At 44.8% G+C, this 21,370-nt stretch overlaps 1 protein-coding gene and 1 long non-coding RNA gene across 2 annotated transcripts in view; one reads left to right on the top strand and one right to left on the bottom strand.

Moving 5' to 3' along the window:
* LOC116993839 overlaps positions 1–11,554 on the bottom strand; it is a 55,268-nt gene extending 43,714 nt beyond the window's left edge. Inside the window, exons 1-3 of the long non-coding RNA XR_004417382.1 lie at positions 11,493–11,554; positions 10,872–10,950; positions 1,592–1,647 (exon numbers count right to left, since the gene is read on the bottom strand). This is a non-coding gene — a long non-coding RNA (uncharacterized LOC116993839). The remainder of the gene's footprint in view (positions 1–1,591; positions 1,648–10,871; positions 10,951–11,492) is intronic.
* A 107-nt stretch (positions 11,555–11,661) lies between these two features.
* COQ8A (coenzyme Q8A) overlaps positions 11,662–21,370 on the top strand; it is a 40,693-nt gene continuing 30,984 nt past the window's right edge. The window contains exon 1 of the mRNA XM_033054685.1: positions 11,662–11,759. The gene's annotated coding sequence lies outside the window, so the exon portion shown is untranslated. The remainder of the gene's footprint in view (positions 11,760–21,370) is intronic.

Raw genomic sequence — 21,370 nt, 5'->3', positions numbered from 1 at the left:
TCTGCAGATACCTGCTTGCCAAAGACTGGCCTTCCACTGACCAATTCTGCAGAACTTACAAGAATTGTAATTTAAAAGGTAACTGAGCAAGAGGTTCTGGCAGTGCAGCAGAATGTATTGTCCTGGTGAGTGATAGGAGTATATCATGGATATACTGGAGTGGTTATAATTGTGTACAAGTTTATATGTATTTACTAAAAATATATATTTGTGTTTGTGTGTGCACATACACACAGACACACAAATTTTAAAATTATGTGGAGTGATTTCTCAACTCTTCCGACGTTTTTACCTGTGCATAAAGTGAAGTGTTGTTTGTGATGTTAGCATTGTGCAGCATGGCCTAACATGTGAAATGCAGAGGGCAGGATTTACCCTACTCAGAGCTGTCTGCTGCATGAGATACTGACTCAGTGACTTGGCAACTTGAATCAGCAAAGCTTTTGTCTGCCTAATGCGTTCATTCACCGGTGTCACCTTGCTCTGAGGAAATCCTGCTGTTCCCCCTGATGTGCATCCCTGAAACAGCACAGCTGCCAGGTACACTGAGGTGACAGCTTTCTTGATGCTGGTGTCACTCAGTGTCTGAAGTCCTACAGGAATGCCACGTGTTGGCATTTTCCTGTGTGATCCCAGTCACACTCACCCCTCCTCTCCGGTCTGAAATGAATGTTTCATTGCATCCAGTCTCAAATGTAGCTTGGGCACACATCAGTCTTTAGGATCTAAGACTGAAGCCAAGTCCACGAACAAAAATGTAGTGGTGAGCCTGCCCAATGCAACCCCCCAGTGAATCTTTTGGTGGGAGGTCTGGGGTTTTGTTGAAGTGTCTGCTATGTGTCAAAGACTGGAGATGAGCCCTCAGAGGATGCACAAGAAGCATCACAGTCTTAATGGGAAAAATGGAAACAGGATAGTCCTTGCAGAAGCACACAGCTTTCATTTGATACTCATGGTCTCATTCATAAAACCTGAGTTCAGGCTCTTCACAGGTACTTCCAGTTAATCCCACTATGTTTGCTTTCCTCTTCCTTGTAACTCAAACTGGGTTTTGGTTTATATTATTGTTTCTCTCAGTCCCTGATCTCTGCTTCTGCTTTAGAGATGCTCCTTGGCAGCCACAGGAGGGCAGTAGGTCTATGTGGAGAAGTACCAGCCATTTTGAAGTACTCTGCCCCATGTTTTTGAAGAAAGGCTGAAAGCCCTGAAATACCCTTTGTGGCAGGAAAAAAAACCTGGCAGGCACCCCACACCCCAGCACAGCTGTAGTTTTGGCATGGGAGTGGGAGAGACTTTCAGTGAGAACAAGCTCATGCTGAACAAGAATTCATTTAAAACCAGCTGTTTTCAGTGTGATGCCATGTTCAGCACTGCAGCCCTGGGTGAGATGCTGCTGTTACATTCCACAGTCCATTTTGTTTGGGTTCTTTCCCCATATTTTTTTTTAAATAAATCATCCAGTCCTAGTTTCATTCCTCAAAGCCCCAAGCATAAGTCAAGGGGTCCTCCAGGCATTGCTAAATTCAATTTATTACATAAACAAAGATTTCTTCTGAGCCTCTTCAAGAAGGAAAGGAATAATTATACTTACTGATTTGTCATTCTTCCTCTCACTTCCAGTCTCCTATCCCAGCAGGTCTTGCTAATCTGGGGAGGGAAAGCACACAGCTGTCATTCCAGGTGTTGGCACTGAGAAATCTAGGGACAAGCTAGATAATGTTGGATGGGGCTTTGAGCAACATGGTCTAATGGAAGGTGTCCCTGCCCATGGCAGCAGGGTTGCTACTGGATGGTTTTTAAGGTCCCCTCCAACCCAAACCATTCTAAGGTTCTCAGTTGTTTGTGTCCTCAGGAGGACCAGGGGGGTATCTTATTTTCTTGAACTCAGTTGTTTTGTAGGAAAGCAGTCTGGAGAAATGTGGTATTTTTGCCAGAAGTTTTCCCACAACGCTCTTTGTATGCCCCCAGCAGACATTGTATTCCTCATTGAATTTACCCTTTCTTCCTCTGCCCTCAGTCAGGTAAAGTGATGTAACCTGTTCCCATTCTAAAAGTGGGAAACAAAGCAAGAGAGTAAATAATGGATTCATAGAATGGTTTGGGTGGGAAGGGACCTTAAAATCATCTAGTTCTAACACCCTCATATGGATAGGGACAGCTTCCACTAGATGAGCTTGCTTTATCCAGCCTGGCCTCAAACACTTCCAGGGATGGGCATCCACAGCTTCTCTGGGCAACCTGTGCCAGTGCCTCACCACCCTCAGAGTGAAGAATTTCTTCCTAATACCTAATCTAAACTTCCCCTCTTTCAGTTTGAAGCCATTCCCCCTTGTCCTATCACTACCTATCACCTTGTAAAAAGTACCTCTCCCTCTTCCTTTAGGGCTTCCCTCAGGTACTGGAAGGCCACATGACCATGCTGGGTTTGAGCTTGGATACATAAGGAAGATCTGTCCACATCAGATCATGGCATCAAACACCATCACACAAGTTACTGTTACTTCTTTTTGACATATTGCTTTGCTGCAGGTTTGCTATTACCCACCTTTTGCCACTCTAAATGCAAGATGTTCTCCCTGAGCACTGAAAGAGTTAAGCAAATATGAATTATTATCTTCTTTGTGCAAAACATTTGACAGGTGCCCAAGAGCACAATTTGGGAGGTGTCAGTACTGAGCACTATTTGTGGCTCACTATTAAAAAGATATAAATAAACAGAGACTTTGAAGTGGAACTAGCTAAACTCCTTGATATAGAAACCTGAGACAGGTACAGGGCCAAGTAGATGGAGTGGAAATTTTCCAAAACTGGGAACTGTTCGAGCCCTATCAAATGCAGCCTGAGGTAAGTGACAGCTCCCACGGCCAACTCGGGATTAGATCTGTGCAGAAATAAATGCCAGGAAGCCTGGCACTCCTGGACTTGCCTTACAGAAGGGGGTGGAGTAGGAAAAGCATTAAGCCTATTCTCTCCTGGATCACTGGTTTCAAGAAGACCTTGCTCACCCTGGTATAAAATATGAGTAACTCCACTGCTAACTTGCATTTAAGCAGATCAGGAACAATGAATAAAATGAAAGTGTAGAAAACTGATCCAGCCCATTTAACTTCTGCCATGCCATTTTCAACCTTTACAAAGCTTAATACAATCATTTAAAATTCTCCCTGACTTCACAGAGCTGTATCTGTGTATGAAAGAATATGAACCTTCCTTCAAAACTAGTGTAAGACAAGCAAGATCCCTGGAGCTGAAGGATTACTTTAAAAGCTACCTATCCTGTGTACCAACAGTTGTAGCAATAAAATGCCAGTAGCATTAACAGAAGTGTTCTAAACAGGAACATCATCCCTTCATCAAGCCAGAAAAGACATGTCCTCTCTTTGAGCCCCTACCAAATACAGCCTGGGAAGTTCAGATTTGAGCTATTTTTGTTCTCCAGCTATTGTGCTAATAGTCTTCCTGAGTGTTCTGTGAGTTTCTAGAGGCATGAAAACTGTTTAACTTTCTTCTTTAATATGGAAAATAATTGCCCTGATTTCTGCCCCTGTGTGATTTGGGAGGGCAAGCAAGAATGAAATGGCAAATGCACCAACGAGGACTTAAACAGGATGGGAAAATTAGGGCATTTAGCATGTAAAGGGTTAAGGCAGCTTCTCTGCTACTCTTGTACATGCTACATAACACTGTCATGAAATAGAAGCACTTCTGCAGAACAGTGAGAACACCTGTATTTCAGAAAAGGAGTAACATTTCCCATGCTGGGAAAGCAGACCACAGCTAAACTGAAGCCACAGCTGCTACAGTGGTGGATGGTGCAGGGTGTAGTCACCGTCCAGGCTGCCTCCTTACATACTGTGTCTGGTGGGACTGCTGAAGGAAAGGGTCATCTCTGTGCCCACACCTTGGGCTCCTCCATGCTAGAAATCTCACAAGTGTCTGGGAGTTGATGGGAGAGTGAACCTGCAGTGCTGGTTCTCAGCACTGCTGTGCCTGAAGACAAAGCCTTTTCCCTGTACACTGAAATTTCCCTGCACATCGAAATTACTCTGCTGTGCTTCCACTGAGGCTTTCCAAACACTTCTTTAGGCACCAGGAGAATGAGAGAGTAGAAGAATGTCATTAACACTGTTTTACAGATAGGAGCTGAATAATTTGCTCAGGGTCAAATGAAGGGCTTAACCTGGATGGCTGGAGAGTCTCAATCAGTCACTCCTTCCAGAGTCTCGGTAATTGCTGGTGTCTCTCTCTGAGTTGCACTCTGGTACGTGTCAGTCAGGATGTTCTGCCACCAGCCAGTCTCTCTCTGTCCAGGTATGCAGACACAGATGTAGATAGCAGAGGTTAGATTATGCAGTCCTGCTCAAATGGCTCCTGGAGTTGGACTGATAGCCACAGCAAAGCAGGAAAAGGGTCAGACAGCATCCAAAGGTAGCAACAATCCTGCTTTCCCACACTGGTTTTGTCTTTTGGTTTTTTGAAACCACAACATCCCTGCAAAATGACTGCTAGAAATAAATTGTCATGACTATCTGTGAATCATCATCTGGCAAGCGGATGGAGGTTGTGAGTTTGTCCATTTGCCACACAGGCACTCAGAAACACCCTGCAGCTTTCCATGTCTCCGTCCCACACCTTGCTGTGTTTGGAACAGCAGGGCAGGAAGCTAGGAAGCCAGAACAAGTACTGGCTTTCAGGGCAGTGAAAGAAAACAGTCTTGGGGCTGATTCCAGGCTAGGGCAAGGTGGCTCACTTCTCTCCAGCTCTGTGAGACATGGCAATGCCGTGCCAAAAGCTGGGGAATGGCTGAGTTTGGCAGCACACTTTGCCATTAACCAGCAGAACTATGATGACTAGTGTTAATTCCAGTAAAGTGTTCAGAAATAACCCTGCTTCTCCCATGTTCTCTGGCTAGAGCTCGCCTTCCCATTTAGAATAATTCTGCTCAAACTGTTCAGATAACCCTTCTGTCCTTGGCAAAAGGCTTTTCAAAGCAGCTAAATGCAGGCAAAGGACTTGTTTCTGTTTGCCTAGCTTCAAAATTAATTTGGCATGTTTGCCTAGGGGGTAAATGGCTTTGCCAGTTATCATCTGTAAAGTAAATCCTGGCTGGAAGCTACAAAGCACTGAGCCTTTCCACCTTGTCTATGCAGGATCGATTGAGGTACATGTAAACAATCAGGTGCCAAAGGGAGAGAGCAAAGCACCAAACTGTGCAAGCAAATGCAATTTACAATGAGCAGAAACAACTGACCTGTCTAGTCCAGGCAAAGAAGAATTATAGACTGAATAATGTTTAACTGAGTTCAACAGAAACAGAAATGCCATATTCTTGGGGCACAGAGCTGCTAACCAGGCTACTGCACTCTTGATCTCATTCAAAATGGCTTTGCTCAACACCCAGAAAAGAGTGCTGTTGTGCAACACAATTTGAACTGGCAAGTCTAATATTGTCAATGTTTTACTATATAAATTGCTAAGGTGGCAGGGGCAATGGTGTCTGTCCTTGCTTTGCACTGTCCCACACACTACCCAAAGACAAGGATTGGTATCCCTTTCTTCTATATAGTGCTTGTATCTGTACCTCTTCACCTGGCACTGTCCTTCTCCTGACGTACTCCACGCCCACGGGCTCACCTCCAATTTCCACAGCACCAGGACCCACTTGGCACCCACATGGTGAAGTCTGGAGGAGAAGTGGGTGGCGTGAGGCACAGCCACGCCTGCTGTGGTGGTGTTTTTGTGGTGTGCTGCACAGCCCTTTCTGGCAGCCTCCTGTCACTGAGGAACACGCTGTAGCTTAGGCTTGTTGTGGCTTGTTACCAGCTCACCCTGACAGTAGCACCTAGTTTTATTTTCTTTCTTCATCCTTCCTTCCCCAAAGCAGTCACTTTCTGGGTGATATGGAAAGGAGCGGGGTGTGAGCAGAGGCACAGAGAGGCAAGGCAAAACATAGAGGATGGAGGGAAAGTTATTACGTCTTTTTCACCCTCCCCTTTTTTCAATTAGAGGACAAGACAGCCCTTCAGCAGTCCCCTCTCCTCCACAGAACCTGACATCCACCTCTGCTCACCTCCTCCCAGTCAGGGGTCTCAGAGCCCTCCAGCAGCCCCACTGGCATTCCCTGCCCTCTCCAGCTGTGCAGAGCAAGGCTGCTCACTGAAAGCTCCAGAAGGAAAACAGGGGTGGGAATAATGAAATTTCTCTGTAGTGACCAGAGGGAATGCCATAAAGTCATGTCAGGAAGTGTTTAGGTTAGATACTAGGAAAGGGTTCTTCAGCCAAAGGGTGGTTGGGCATTGGAACAGTCTTGCCAGTGAAGTGGTCACAGCACCAAGCCTGACAGAATCCAAGAGGTGTTTGTAAATGCTCTCAGGCACGTGGTGTGATTCCTGTGGTGTCCTGTGCAGACCCAGAAGTTGGACTCAATGATCCTTGCAGATCCCTTCCAACTCAGCATATTCCATGATTCTAGGAAATATCTGTCCTGCTCACTGCACTATATCTTCCACATGGACAGAAAATACTCATCTTGAGAACTGCCACACCATCCCCTTCTGACAGCACTAAATCATCTGAAAATTAAAGTGCTAACTGAAATGGCATCTTGTCTCTGTCCCTTTGCAGTGAGTGGAGAGAGAAAAAGGAAGGACAAGTGCAATGAATGCCAGAATGCTTTGGGATGAAAATACATAGTTCAGAAACCAGAGCAGTACTAAGCTTAATAAAAATAGCTCATCATCTGGATCCTATGATGATACTGGATGTGCGTCTACCACTTACTGAGTCAGCGAGATGCCATTTCTCGGACAGCTCTTGCTCTCATTCTTGGCCATAATACCATATAAACAACATATGGTACAAACAGCATCACTGATACATGTCAAAGCTTTGAAATACTTACAAGCTAACTACTAAAACCAAGCCATTGGTCAAGTGACTTCCACTTGAGTTGTTTCACTTCATCATCCCTATATTATTATGCTGATGGAACACCATAAATCTACTTAGTCAGAGAAGACATTCCATCTGCCCTGAAGAAATTACCCTCTAGAGAAGATGAGTGACCTCAAGGCAAAACCCTTCAAGGGGTAGCTCATCTGAGCCTCAGAAGTTGCTGAAGAAGGACTGAGGGAAACACTTCCAGAGCAGCTTTTGCTTTGTGGTTGGCTGTATGAACGTGACAGAAGAATGGTGACGTATATTAGAGATTCCTAGAATCATTAAGGTTGGAAAAGACCTCCAAGTTCATCAAGTTCAACCATACATATTGTGGTTGGAGAAACAGCTTGGGCCTGTCCTATGTAAGAGAATTTATGAGTGTTCTCTGAACAGCTTGGATACTTGTCAACCTAATTACATGACCAATCGCTGCTTAATTGAGGTTCCATTAACTTTTTTTCTGCAGGTCAGTGTCTGCCTACTAATTTTCTGTTGCAATGGAGCCCTTCTTACTGCAGGGCCCAAAGATCCTTCCAGGCTCTGGTTCTTTAACTTTTTCTGTTTGTAGAAGTTTAGCCCTTCTGGCTCATTCCTCTCTGGAAACATGTCCCGCTTAGTACAAGGCTTGGAGGAAGTCAGCTTTCACCAGGTGCTTCAGTCAGCATCAGAAGCCTCTGGGGACTCCCACACTAGTTAAATTGTACTTATTAGTTATAATTTAAATTCATTGTAATTTGGATTATATTTATATCTATTATGAGGACAGATTATTGTAGTATTTATAGTTTTTATAATAAAAATATTACTATAGTGAAACTCATAATGATTTTATTATAATTTAATAAAAGATTGGTTTATACACTCCTCATAGTTGTCAGTTTCTTGCTAAAAATGCTCACAGAAATGTTTCTAGATAAGGCAGTGAGTATGTTGAAATTTGACTGAATAGAACACTACCAAACAAGCAACAAGAAGTAAATGACAGCTCTATTGCCAAAAATGTGTTTTGGCTGATTTATCAGTAATGTTCACTTCTTGTTCTTATAGCTAATCAAGAGACTCCTCAAAGTCTATGAACTTACTTTTTCACAGGACTGCTTTGGCTTGCTCTGAAAATTCTGCTCTGCACTGCACACACCTCCAAAAGAGTGCAAGTATACAGCACAAAAATCACATGAGATTTAGACACTGATGCAAAACCTTTCAACCTGCAACAACCTCATTCTGCTGTCATATCCCACTGGAGGCACTAAAACATGAATGGATGTCAATATTTAGGTATTTACAAAGAAGTTTCATAGAATCATAGAATAGTTTGGGTGGGAAAGGACCTGAAAGTCTGTTTAGTTCCAACCCTCTGCCATGGACAGGGACACCTTCCACAAGATCAGGTTGCTCAGAGCCCCATCTAACACAGCCTTGAACACTTCTAGGGATGGTGCATCCACAGCTTCTCTGGGCAACCTGTGCCAGTGTCACACCACCCTCACAGTAAAGAATTTATTTTTAATATCTATTCTAAGTCTGCTTTCTTTTAGTTTGAATCCATTCCTCCTTGTCCTGTCCCTACAGGCCCTTGTAAAAAGGGTCTCTCTATAGGGATTAGATTTCTTCCCTCTCCCCTGCTTGGAAGGGCTTTATGTGTTAATGTTTGCACAGCACATTCAGCAGATCAGTTTCTACACAAATCCTGCACAGATTCAGTGCCTGGATGAAGCTGCTGTTTCACCTACACTGCTTTGGTGGAGGGCACAAAACCAGAATGGGGCAGCCTGGGCTGATCCCCACCAAATTCCTGTCCACGTCTCCTGCCTCTGGACAAGGCACAGTTTGCACAAGGCCTGATTGCATATTTGGGATTTGGACAGGATTGGAGGAGCGCTCCATTCTCATTTCCTCTTGCTGAACTTTCCCATTAAACAATATGAGTAAGGCTGAAGAGAGAAGACAAGAGTATGCATAATGATTAGGGTCTCAGTGCATAGGTGGGGTACTGTTAAGTACAAGCAGAGAAGAGAACCTGAAGACCCCAAAGCCCAGAGAAACAGTCAACAAGGCTGTTACACAAACCACTGATACCCTTCCTGAAGAAAAGGATGACTGCCTGGTCTATTTTCCAAGTACAACGTTCTGCTCCCTCCTTTTTCAGGATCGAAGGCTGTCAATCTCATAATTGGCAGCACTAAACCAATCTCAAATTGGTGACAATATTTTTTCTCTATTACCATTTTTCCTCAGTTTACGAGGAGATCTACTGTGGAACAGCTCTCCCAGCACTTCACATACATCATGTTCAACTTTTTATTCAGGATTGTGGACAAAGTAGGCAACCATCCCCACAAAAATTACCCTCTGGATTCTGGATTGATGTCCTGTCCCTAATGCCCCCAAGAAGTAACAAAGAGAGACACAGACTATTTTTTCCCAGCAGCTTTCAATCCTACCTCTTTGCACTCCAAATTAGGGGGGAACACAGACACTTCTCTCTCCTTTAAGTACAGAAGGAGCTAGCCCTGAGCTCAAGTTCAATGGGTCTTTTAAGGCTGCAGAAAGCCTGGCAGGAGAAGGTGTGATGCAGTGGCATTGAACAGCAGCGGCAGAAATATCCAATGGTTTACCACGTGTGAACAAAGGCAATCAGCCAGGCCTGTCTTTGAGAGATGGGGAGAGCTACCCCCTGTGCTTGTTCTGCCTCCATCTCAAACCATGGCAGCCTGCTCATGCAGAAACCCTCCAGTTCTCCATGCTCAGCACAGTGAGTAAGATGTTTCACAATTAATGCCGAGCTGATGCAAGCAAAGTGACGTTACACAGAAACTGAGCACTGACATCCAAATTCAGGAATAGATAGGAATAGATAAAAAGGTGTCGTTAGAAAAGACATCCAAAACTTATCTCTTTCCACATAAGGGCATATATGATCTTTATTAGAAACATTATGAACCTAACCACAAATAGAACAATTAATTTGTGTGAATTCCCACAGGTGTGAGTATTGAAATGAAGAAAATTAGGCATTTTTTTGACAAAACTGTTCAAGGCTGGTATCTTATTGCAGTCATGTTTTTGCTTCATCTACATATTGGGACTCCATCCCCTTATTAAACATCAAAGTATCACGTTTGCCCTTTCCATTTCAGATATATTTTGCCTGCACACAGCCTGTGTGTTGAACATTTAATTCAATAATGTGCCTTTCCCAGGGAACTGTTTCCTTTTTCACCTTTCAAATTCAAATCCAGCTTTTCTAGTCCTGACTGGGGCTGGCTGCTAATTTGGTGTTTGGTGATGAGTTTTGCCAAATTTATTTGTAGCTGTCTGTTCAGTGCCTTACAGAGACCTCCTCATGGGAAGCTGAGAGGGCTTGGGGGAGATACAATTTTTTTTTTTAAACACATGAAGGAGTATGTGATACTTGAACAATATTTGGTATGTTCATAAATACCACCCAAACAATCTTTGGTCTGAGGAGCTGGAGATAACAATTACCTCCCTCTGCAGAGGAGGGCAATTTTGGCAATAGTGGGTGGGCAGTAACATTCACAGGTTTTTTACAGTTAAACCCCTCTGCACACTTGCAGCAGACCATTTATCCATTTTCCTTCTTCACAAACCCACAGCATCTGCATCTCCTACTGATTTAGGTACAGGTGCTCTGGTGTGGATTTAAGTGCTCAATTCAAGCTACTAGTTAGCAAGCAATTGATAATGCAAAATTAAAGCTCGGGGCTGTTTGTTGGTCATTCCTGCAAGTTATGCTACAACTAGGAAGGATTATGAATCCTGTTTGGTTTAGGAAGGAATGAACGATTTAATCTCCAAACCTCATATGAATGTACTCCTGCACTGATGCAGCCATGTGGCAAATGCACCAGAACGACTGTATTGTTATTTTTCAGACGGGAAAGTTGCTGACAGAGGCGGGCGCTTACCAGAGCATCCAGACAAGCAGGGAGCTGCTGCCGTGAGCCCCTCGCAGCCTCTGAGAGCCGCCACATCCCTGGGATCCACCTGCAGGGAACGAGGCACTGCATGTTTCCCACGTGCACACGAGCACTTCCCAACAACATGAACAATTCCCAATGCCTGCGTGAGACGATGCTTTGAAAAACCATGCAGGCAGCCACAAACAAAGGTTTCCCGCACATGGAGCGCCACGAATTGGGAATCTCTCTTCGCCGGGCATTTCCCCGGAGCCTGCCAGGCGCAGGGCTCCTGCCCATCTCCTCATGCACATTAATGTGGGACCGTCTGAGCAGCGGCACCCCGGCCTCCCCGAGCCCACCTCAGCCGTGGGGAGCGGGCGCTGCCCTCCCCATCTTCTCCCACCGCGGGACCAGCCTCTCCCCGCCCCGCCAGCCGGCACCGCGGCGAGACGCCGCCACCTCCGACTGGCACCGCCACCGGGCCGGCCCCCGCTGGCTGCAGAAGCCCAGCCCGGGGGGAGCCAGCCCAGCGCCGACAGACGGCGGCCGCCGCCGCCCCGCTCGCAGCACACGCTCCTCACGCCTCGCCCGCTCCCCGCGCCACCCCCCGCCCGCCGCCGCACGGACCTCACGGGCCTCACGTCCCCCTGCAGCCGCCGCGCGCGCCGCGCCGGGCCCGCCCCGCGCTGGCCGGAGCCCCGCCCGAGCCCGCCGCTGATTGGCCGGGGCGCGGGGCGCACGGGCTCCGCCAATGGGAGCGCGGCGGGGGCGGGGCGCGCGGCCTGGCCGCGGCCGGGGGCGGCGGCGGTAAACAGGCGTGCGGGCCCGGGCCGCGGCCGCCGAGCCCAGTGAAACGGAGCCGAGCCGGCGGGCGCTGGGCTGTGCCGGGCTGGGGTATGGGAAGCGACCGCGGCCGCGGAGATGATGGGCCGGGCCGGGCCAGGCTGTGCTGTGCTGTGCTGGCGGCGGGTTGGGGGCAACGCGGTAGTGGTGGTGCCCCCGGCTGCGGTGGTGCCCCGGCAGTGGGAGCTCCTCCGCTGCGGTGCGAGCGAGCGGTGCGGGAAGGGGCGCGGGTGGCGGCGGCGGCGCTGCCGCGGGGAGCACGCCCGTGCCCGGCGCGGCGCCTCGGGGCGGGGGTCGCTCTCCCGGGGTTCGTTCCCGGGCAGGGGGGGACGTGTGCGGGGTCCGGCGGTCGATGGCGGCCGCGGGGCAGCGGAGCTGCGCCCGGGCTGGAGGCGCCCGGAGCCGCGGCCTTGCCGTGCCCTTGGCCGCGTCCCGTCGGGGTGAGAGCGGGGCCGGCCGGGTCCCGCCTCCTGCCTGCGGGTACCCTGCGCTGGGCACGCCGGGCTGGGAGCGGGGCCGGCGCCCCAGCGCACCGGGCAGGTGTGCGGGATGAGCGGGGAGCGCAGCCCGAGGGGGCTCAGAGAAAAGGGCGGAATCCGGCGTTCCGCCTTGCCCAAGGACATCGCGGAAATGCGGTGCTGTGCTGCTTTCCGGGCTCCTCCGGCTTGGAGCCTCGCTCCTCTCTGTTGCTGGGACCGATTCGCGCGTCTGGTTGGAGATGGATGTAAAATTAGGCTGTTGGCTGCTTTTTAAGCTCTGCTTGTGGCTGAAGTGGGGGTAAAAAAAACCCACCCTGAGAGTAGTAAACTGTCTGAGGAAATCATCTTTCTTTTTATAGGCGAACAGGTTTGTAAATTCTTTGTAACAATGTGAACAGGAGCTGATGGGGAGATACTTAGTTTTATACAGACACTGAGCATGTTACCTGTAAATTACTCCAAATATGAAAGTTTGGTTTGTATAATGTTGTTTTCAAATTTTTTCGTAATTTCTGCGGGACAGTATCATAAGAAATAACATTATTTCTGATAGTCCAACAAGGTTATGTTCCCAGCAGGAATGTAGATGGGGAGATTCTCTGTATTCCCCTCCATGCAATGAAAATCCAAACTTTGTGGTCAGTGTTATCAAAGGAAACGAAAGCTTTTCTTTCAATAACTGAAAGTATTATTTTCCTAAAAAGAATTAACCTAATAATTTCTGATTTTTTTTCTGAGTTGCTTTTATTTACATTAGACTGTTTTACTGGATTTGTGTGTATCAATTAAGTATATGCAAAATAGTTCTTAGCACTGGGTGCTGAAAGATGGGGGCCAAAGTAAATAGTAGCTCAGTGAGAGACTCAGAGGAGATTAAGAAATTGTTCTTTATACAGACTGAATGCACATTGGTGTCTAGAGCATATTGGTAGTTTTGCATTTCTCTACCCTTTAAAAGGAACATTCATATGTTATCAGGAGGAGTTTAGCTGCATTTCAGAGGAGCTGCAGCTAGGCAAGAGCAAGCAAAAACCTTCTTACTTAGACTGGAGAGTTCTTTTTTTTTCCCATTGCTGTTAATTAGCAGTGACCTTTGTAACCTGGAATAAGATACAAGTAGAATAAACAATTTTGTATTGTCCAGTTTTAATAGAGATTGAAGGGTGGAGGCGGGGGGAATGAGTGACCTGCTGTGCTTTGACAGTGTCTCCCTTTTGATTTTGAAGTGGTGGAGATCAGTAAAGAAAAGGCCACAAGTGGAGAATTGTCTTATACCTTACTGTCTGAGTGCTGATCACCTTGTTTCATTCCTGCCAAGGGGAATTCTGTGCTGTGCAGTGCAGCTCTGGTTAATTCATTTGTGATAGTTAACACAAGTTAATAATAGCTCAATGCATGCATGCAGCAAGAACAGAACTTTTTTTGGCTTCTGGTCTTCCAGTAGTCCTTTTAAAGGCAAGTGGTGGTCTGTTGTTTCAGCTCTTTGTCAGGCTGTATTATTTTTCTGGAAGCTGAGAGGGAACAAGGGACAGGAGCTGAATTCCTGCTTCTTAATTTTTTTGATGTTAAAAACTAGTTGATTGCTTATGGAGTTGGGATTTTCTTAGGAAGAGGCTGGTGGGTTTTTTCCGTCTGCATGTGTTTTTTGTTCATTGTTTTAACCAGGGTGGAAGGGATCGTGTGTGTTTCATGGTCTGTCATCTTGTGTGTCAGTGTGTGTGGTATAAATTGTTTGATCCAGGTGGATTGCCAAATGCATCTCAGGTCAGCTTGGTGCGTGAATAAGCATTTCTCTTTTTCCTTAAATCTATCCTGCTGGGTGAACAGTCCAGTCTGGGATGGAGGCAGTGAGTCTGAAGCAGTATTTAGGAATCACATCTCCAGTGTGATTTAGGTCTTCTTGTCTTCTCCCTCTAAAACTGCTAAGAAAGAAGTCTGGAAGAGGAGACTTTTTGCCTTAAGGAGCTGTATATTCTGGAACAGAGCAGCTTGAGGAAAAGGTTAGCTTCTCTTTCTGCTTGTTTTATAAGAGTGCTGCCTTGTGCTACGAGTGCCTGATTCCTTCAGGACCTGAAGAAGAAAATCAGTTATTTCCATGTGGAGCTAAAATGCAATCTGGCAGTGAAGCACAGTAGTTTGAGGGCATGGGTTCAATCACTGTCTACTTTCTCACCCAGCAGTGAAAGCTCACTTTATAGCACGTTCCTATCTTCACATTCAATTTATCTTTAGCTTCTCAGTTTTTTAGATGCCACTTGTTTTGTTCCTCTCACCTCTCCTTACCCCGTATAGTAGATGGCAAAATTAAATCAATCTGAGCTGGTGACAAAGACCCAAGAAATAACAGGATACACGAGTTTTGTCCTTTCTTTGTACTGTTGTTTCTGCACTTTGTTTTAATGGCGTTTTAATGGCTTTTGTGTTTTGTCGGTCAGTAGAGGTGTAGAGCTAAATAAAGCACATTGAATTCCCAGCTACCCAGTCTCTGAAATGTTCTGTGTGCTTCTTGCAGCATAGAAAATTATATTACTTGCTCTGACAAACTTAGCTGTCAGTCTGGAGCTGGCTTTTAGAAACTTTGCAAGTTTATATGTCTGCTTAAACAAGTCTGCATGTACATCCACAGCTTAAAAACAGGTGTTTTTTTTCTGGAAACTGCGTTAGACTTTGTCGTTTTCTTAAAGACTGTGTAGATTCTGTATGTGGAGACACCAGGTATGATGATCTGTGGTCTCTATGGTCCTAGAGCTGCTTTGTGTTGTGCAGGAGATAACTTCCACTTACAAAGTCCTCCTACCGTGTTTGCTTTGCCTCTGTAGTTTTTCCTGGTTTTCGGTGTAGATTAGATCTTTATGTGGCCCCTTTTATTGCTATTCATGCCTCCTTTTTAACCGGTTGCATGCTGAACGAGTGAATTATAAAAGAGCTTGGGGCATTATTCTGGACTGTCACAGCTCTCCTGCTGTCTGGATTGTGCCATTTGGAAGGATTAAATCCTCATCGTAATTCGATATGGTCAAAGTGCTCATCAACGGAGTAGTTGGGATTAGGGAAGGGATGGGAGGGAGATTGGCTGGGCAGTAAACTGCAAGTGGATTGAGTGTTTCCTTTGGAGAACCCTTCTGAAATCAGTAAGCCTGGTACGATTTTACATTGCGCAGCAAAGCTTTGTGGAGCTTGGCCTTTCTGGGAGTCTGGGGATTTTTAAAGGCAACTGTATAAACTGCAAAAAGCTTTGGTTTTTCTGGTTTGGGAAGGCAATATATTTATATTATGCAGAATGTGATTTCATAAAGTCTATACACAGAGGGCATAAACAATTGTGGATTACAGATTCTGTATCAGGTGTGAGAGCTTGCAGGTTAGGTTTAGCTGTAAGATAAATATAGAGGTCATTGCTCTCATTTACCCTAGTGTCAGAAGTACCTACGTGTGGGCAGCAGGAGCCAACAGCAATAACTTGTCTGTGCCAGAGCTGCCATGTGGGAGCTGTAGGTTCTGACAGACCATGTTGCCCTGCAGCAGAGATCAGTTTGTCTTCTTGAAGCAGTCTTTTTTTACCTGTGGTCCTCTTCTTGCATCCCATTTTTCTGCTTCTTGCAGGAAGGTTTTGGCACAACCAGAAAAATGAAAGCTCCCACAGCCAGAGTGCTGGTATGTCAGGGGGCTATGAATAGTCTAGGATGTAAGCTGCTAAATTGGAACCTAACCCCAGCTTCCAGGGCAAGGTTGGAAGCCATGAGATGTATACAGACACAAATGCCTGCAGGATCAGTAGTGGGATCAGTGGCAGTGGTGATTGTTCTCAGCACAGGGGATGTGTTTGCCACCCAGACAGACCTGTGGGGGCACCACTGATGGACTTGGGATGTGGTGTGCAAGGGACGGTCCTGGTGTACACAAAGGGTGGCAAACAAAATACCTTCTCACACCTGAGCAACAACAGGTGTGCAGCACAGTTACAGGCTGTGCCTAGTTCTTAGGTTCTGGCTAGAAGCTACTGCTGGCATGGCATTTATGGTTGGCAGTATATTGTTTAGGTGGTCAGCAAACCAGCTCTGAATTCTTGTCTGTCTTTGATCTATAGAGGTGGGTATTTAGAGGACTCCTAGGGATAGGCTGTGTGCTGTAAGGATCAGTGTACTGTGGAGAGCACTGGGGTTCTGTTCCAACCCCGTGCCTGACAAGCAGTGTAAGTTTGGGTAGATCACCTGTTCTCTTCCTTCTAAAGTAGACAAGTGGAATATCAGTCCCTTTCCTGAACTTTTTGAGAGTTATAGGTGAAGAGAGGTGTGTGTTTAAATGAAAGAGGGAGAGCTGCTATTTTTCTCAAGACTTTTGCTTTAAGTAGTGCTGTATTTGAGTCTAAAGGAATTCGCACTTGTTTGTGAGGCAGAGCACTTTATTGGTTTCCAGTTCCTAAATCGGATTTGGTGTGCTTTTGGAAAGTCAAAACTTCCAATAAAAACAATTGTAGCATAACAGTGTATGAAAAAAAAATAGCTGCAAGTTGATAACCTCCTTCATTTATATTTTATATTCTAATTCAGAGTACAAGACCAGTGGGAAGCTCTGTTGATTCCTGTGCAGAACTGTTCATCAGAGGGAGCTGAGCTTTGGTGGTCTCTTCTGCTCTAAGTGCTGAAGTGACTGAGAGAATAGAACTGCTCTGCAGACTTGGAGAGGGTGTTTGTAGTGTTCAGATTTTGTTTGAAGCTCAGTGTTTGGGTTTGAGTGAAGAGCTTTAGTGAAACTTCTTTTATAAATGCTGCTAGGTAGAGTTATTCCATATAGATGTGGGGAATTTGTTTTCTCAAGTAATGCTGCATGTTACCATTGATGGGGTGACTTGGAACTAGTGAACTGTGCTTTTGTGTAAACTTGCCATAAACTAAATAAAGGTTTAATCTTGTAGTAATTCTGTTTCTTAAGTACATGCTTCAAATACTGCATCTGCCAGAATCTCATATTAATCTGTGTGCTTGGAGGTTATGCTCAGTTTTGATTTTAATATGCTGTTGTCCTTGTTGCCGAGTGAATGATCTACGTGCATGGGAAGTAACATTAATCCAGAGTTGATCAGAATTATTCCTGAGATTAAAGTTACATTTAAGGCTTTTGAGGTATTCAGAAGATGCAATGCAGTGCACTTACAAGCACTGCCCACTGCATAAAAAGAAGAGAAAGCACTTTTGTTGTTGTTGTTGTTGTGCTCTTTCTCCTCTCATTTTCCTCTTGGTAACAGAGGTAGTACAAAGATTGTATGTTGGGTACAAATACAACTCCAGATTGAAATCCATCCCAGTGGTCCAAAACTTTTTGCTTTGCAAGTGAGATTAATGGATTTATTTTTTTTATTTTGAGCCCCCAACTGCAAAGACTTAATTTTCAGGAGCAGACAGAGATCACATTCTTGGGGAAACGTGAACAAGCAGTGACCTTAATGTGACAGCAACTGATTTGGATCTACCTCAGTGTAACAGCAAGCAGCATGTGCCCAGGACAGGATTTATTAGTGTACTGTGTCAAGGCATATCAGAAGTAACCTGTAATGAGGCCTGCACTCTCTTAATTGTGGTGAATCTTTATCGTGGCTAAATTATTTCTAGATCTGTGTAGATTATTTCCATCTGTGGGTAGAAGGAGACTGTGTTAATTCCAGGCATGTGGGCTGTGACTGTGCTATTGCATGTCCCCAGACATTGTCCAGAAAGAAGTAAACAGGAGTGTTGGTCCAGAGCATTCACTTTGCATGGATAAATCTGTGCCTAAAATAAAGCAGGCTATGCTTACTTTTAAAGTGTCCAAGCATTCTTTTCACTCTTCTGTGTGTCAAGCCATTTATGGGGAAAATTGGGTTTTGAACTAGCTGTCATTTGCCAAAAATGGGTGCTAAGCCTTCTGAATTTTGGTGGAAAGAGGCATTTGTCTGCCAAGCAGCCCATTTTTATCAGTGTGTGTACTGCTATTGTAGTGATTAGGGAGCAAACCAGTTCCTCTTGCCCTTCAAAGGTGTTTATTTTAAATGGCATTGGCAAACTGCTTTGTGGAAGGGTGGTTGTAAAGCAGCTTTCACAGACTTGATGAATTCAGCTTAAGGGGAGCTTGAGTGCAAGCCACGGGGCAGAATCAAATATAGGGGTCCTTATTTCTGTTATAGGTCACATCTTTAAAGACATTTCTTTTGGAGCTGCAGTCTATAGGAGTTATGGGGAAGGGAAGAATGAAGGATAAGTAAGGTGGATTTTCAGTTTGATTTAAAGGATGATGGCAACTTTTTCCTTTTAGAATGCTGGTTTTGTGCCCTGCATGGTTAAAATTTGGGTCAGCTGAAACCCAAGGAATCTAGCTAATGAAAATATATCTAGGCAGGGACCTGGCAATCTGGTATCAAAGGAGCTGGTGGGGAGGTGTGTGATGGAACTGAAAAAGGCCATGAATGAAAGGATCACATGAAAGGGTTGGTATGGCAACAAACATAAAAAGAAATGGAAAAAAATCTGTAAAAGAACAGTTACAGAGCAGCTTAATGAATAATAGTTGTATTGGACTTAGTCTTCTGTTGGTTTATGGCCATGGAACAATGTCCTGAGTATCTGGCCTTCTGCATCTTGTTTGTGGTGTTTATTATTTTTATTTCAGTACACTTGCCACACTTGCTCTGATGGTGTGGGTGGTTATAACTGAAGCCAGGGTTTTAGTTCTTGTTTAGATACAACTGAGATAACAGTGATTGTAATAAAGGATAATGGAGAGAGGAAAGATGTAGAGACTGTTTTCTCTTCCTCATGTCTGATACCTAATTATCTGCCTTACTACCTGTCCAAGCTAGTATTATTTTATTATTTATTTTCATTTATTTAGAGTAAAAGTTGAAGGTAAAGAAGGCAGCTAAAACTGCAGACCTGAGAGGAAGAATATGGGCTGCTGTAAAACTGCTCTGGTTTTGTTTGGGGGATTTTTCAATGTTTTTTTCATTGGTCAGTTATTTTGTGTTGTGTTATTTTGTTTTTCTAAATATTCAGCAGTGTTTGGGTGTTCAGCAAAGTGTTGATAGTAGAAGTAGTTCCCATAAACTGAAATAGGCTGTGTTGTCATGCACAGAAAGCTTTCAGATATGTTTCTGTTATTTGTATGATTAGAAATCCTGTGTTTAAACTTAGTCCATCCTATATATATGTATCTGTGTGTGTATATGCATGTACATATATATATCTGAGTAAGACTTCACTGTACAAGCATCTGGAAGAAAGCTCATGGAGTCTGAAGCAGATCTGTGTGTAGGAGCACATATTAGCACATGGAGAAGAAAGGGAGTGAATGGAAGAATGTGTTTTTAAAGCAGGACAAATACATGATTTCTTCTGTTGCTTGTATTGAGGCTCTTGGTTTCTGTTATTGGCCTCTGATAAGTTGAGTGTCTTGCTACACTTGCTTAAACCTTCAGTACAGTAATCTGGAATGTTGAAAAAGGGAGGAAATGCTTGGCAGCCAGTCACTCTAGAGAACGGTGGGTTGTGAGGCTGAGGATTGTTGCACACAGGAGGCATTGGTTTAGGTGAATCAGGTGGCATCTAACTGTAGTAGACCCTCTGCTCACCTTGCATGGTATCTGAGGATGACTTGGCTCGAGTTTCCTTGTGCTGGAAGGTGTGGGGGGTTTTCCAGGGGTTCATTCAACTGTGAGAAGCTCACTAAGTCAAATCTGTGACCCTGCCTATTTTTGGAAAAGGGCTCACGATCAGCACTTATCAGCCCTCTTCAGTCCAAGCTAGAGGCACTCCTGCAGCCTGTGTAGACACCACTGACTTGTCCATGCTCTGTTGCTAACAGTGCCCCACTTTGCTAATGCTAGATAAAGAATCCTCAGGGAGCAAGTCAAGTGTGATACAGACTTTGTACACTTGGACTGATTCCGTTGGGAACCACTCCCTAAATCTCCTCCTGATAGAGCTTGCTTATGCTGAATTTATTGATTTAGTAGGGTATGAAAATAGAACTTTTCTTAAGGGGGAAGAAATGCTTTGCTTGCTCTCTGTGCATAAGTGTAGTTGGGTACAGTACCAACCTTCTCAGAAGTGTGTGCTTCCTGTCTGTTTTTTTGTCTCTTGTCCTTGCTTGTGCTTATTGCTTTTTCATTGAAGAGGATGTAATTTTCTTAATGCTTGGTTATTTTTTTACGTGTACTCTTTTACCTTCTCGATTATCTGGCATGTATTTTATTTGGACCAGCCTGTCCTTTGGCAGCACTGCACAGGAGCATGATGCTGATGCTTCTGAGCTGACAAACCACTTAGCTGGTAGCAAGGTGGTTATAGCTGCTGTGCAGAGGAAGTGGGGCTGGTAACATGGAAGCCAAAGAGAGATTGGTGAAAATTTACCCAGTGCAATGTCTTGTAGCCCAGTCTGTGCAGGGCAATAGATCCTCTTTGCTTGTTGATATATTTAGCAGTGGAGGGTTGAATGAGTGTTGTGCAATGTATGTTTTCTACTTGTGGTTGCATTAGCTTCCCTGAAATTTTGTTTGGAGATTTATTTCTTTTAAAAATGCATATTTAGCATATCATAACTGTCACTTTATGACAAGGTCTTTGGCTGTTTTTGGGTGGAAGGAGTGTATAGTTTTACTACTATTGATTAGTTAGAATAGATATTAGAAGTAGATTTTTTTTGTGTATGTGTGTGTTGTCCAAATCTGTATTGGTTTACCTTTTGTTGCCCTTCTTGGGATGGAGGAAATGAACTTTTTTTGCACTCAAGCTTTCATTGCTGCTAATACTTGTGATCACAAAAGCACTTATTTCTTAATAGTGGCAACCTTTGAATGGTCTCATTTCAGCTGGGACAGTACTGGGTTGTTGGCTGGTTTCTTTGCCTGGCTCTGAATTGCAGGGACAGCTTGCAAATAAATGCTTTGAGTGAGATCCATGTGGAAATTTCCAATGTGAAGATGTAGGGGTACAAAAACACATCCTGTTGACAGAGTAGATTTTCTTACCTGACAGGCAACTTTTGAGTTTAAAAGTGTATTACACAAAGTTAAAACAAATCATAGTGGTTAAATGCAGAGATGCAGGAGTAACACTTCTTAGAGGTCTGGAGAATATGGGTAGGTCTTGTAATGAGAACCACAGAAAAATGACCTAGGTGTGCTTGATTTTTATTTTACAGCTAACCTGTTAT

This window comes from Catharus ustulatus, chromosome 3, assembly GCF_009819885.2.
Source record: "Catharus ustulatus isolate bCatUst1 chromosome 3, bCatUst1.pri.v2, whole genome shotgun sequence".
Classification (NCBI taxonomy): Eukaryota; Metazoa; Chordata; class Aves; order Passeriformes; family Turdidae; genus Catharus; species Catharus ustulatus.
The sequence above is the reverse complement of the archived record's forward strand: the minus strand, read 5'-3'. Positions and strand labels throughout refer to the sequence as shown.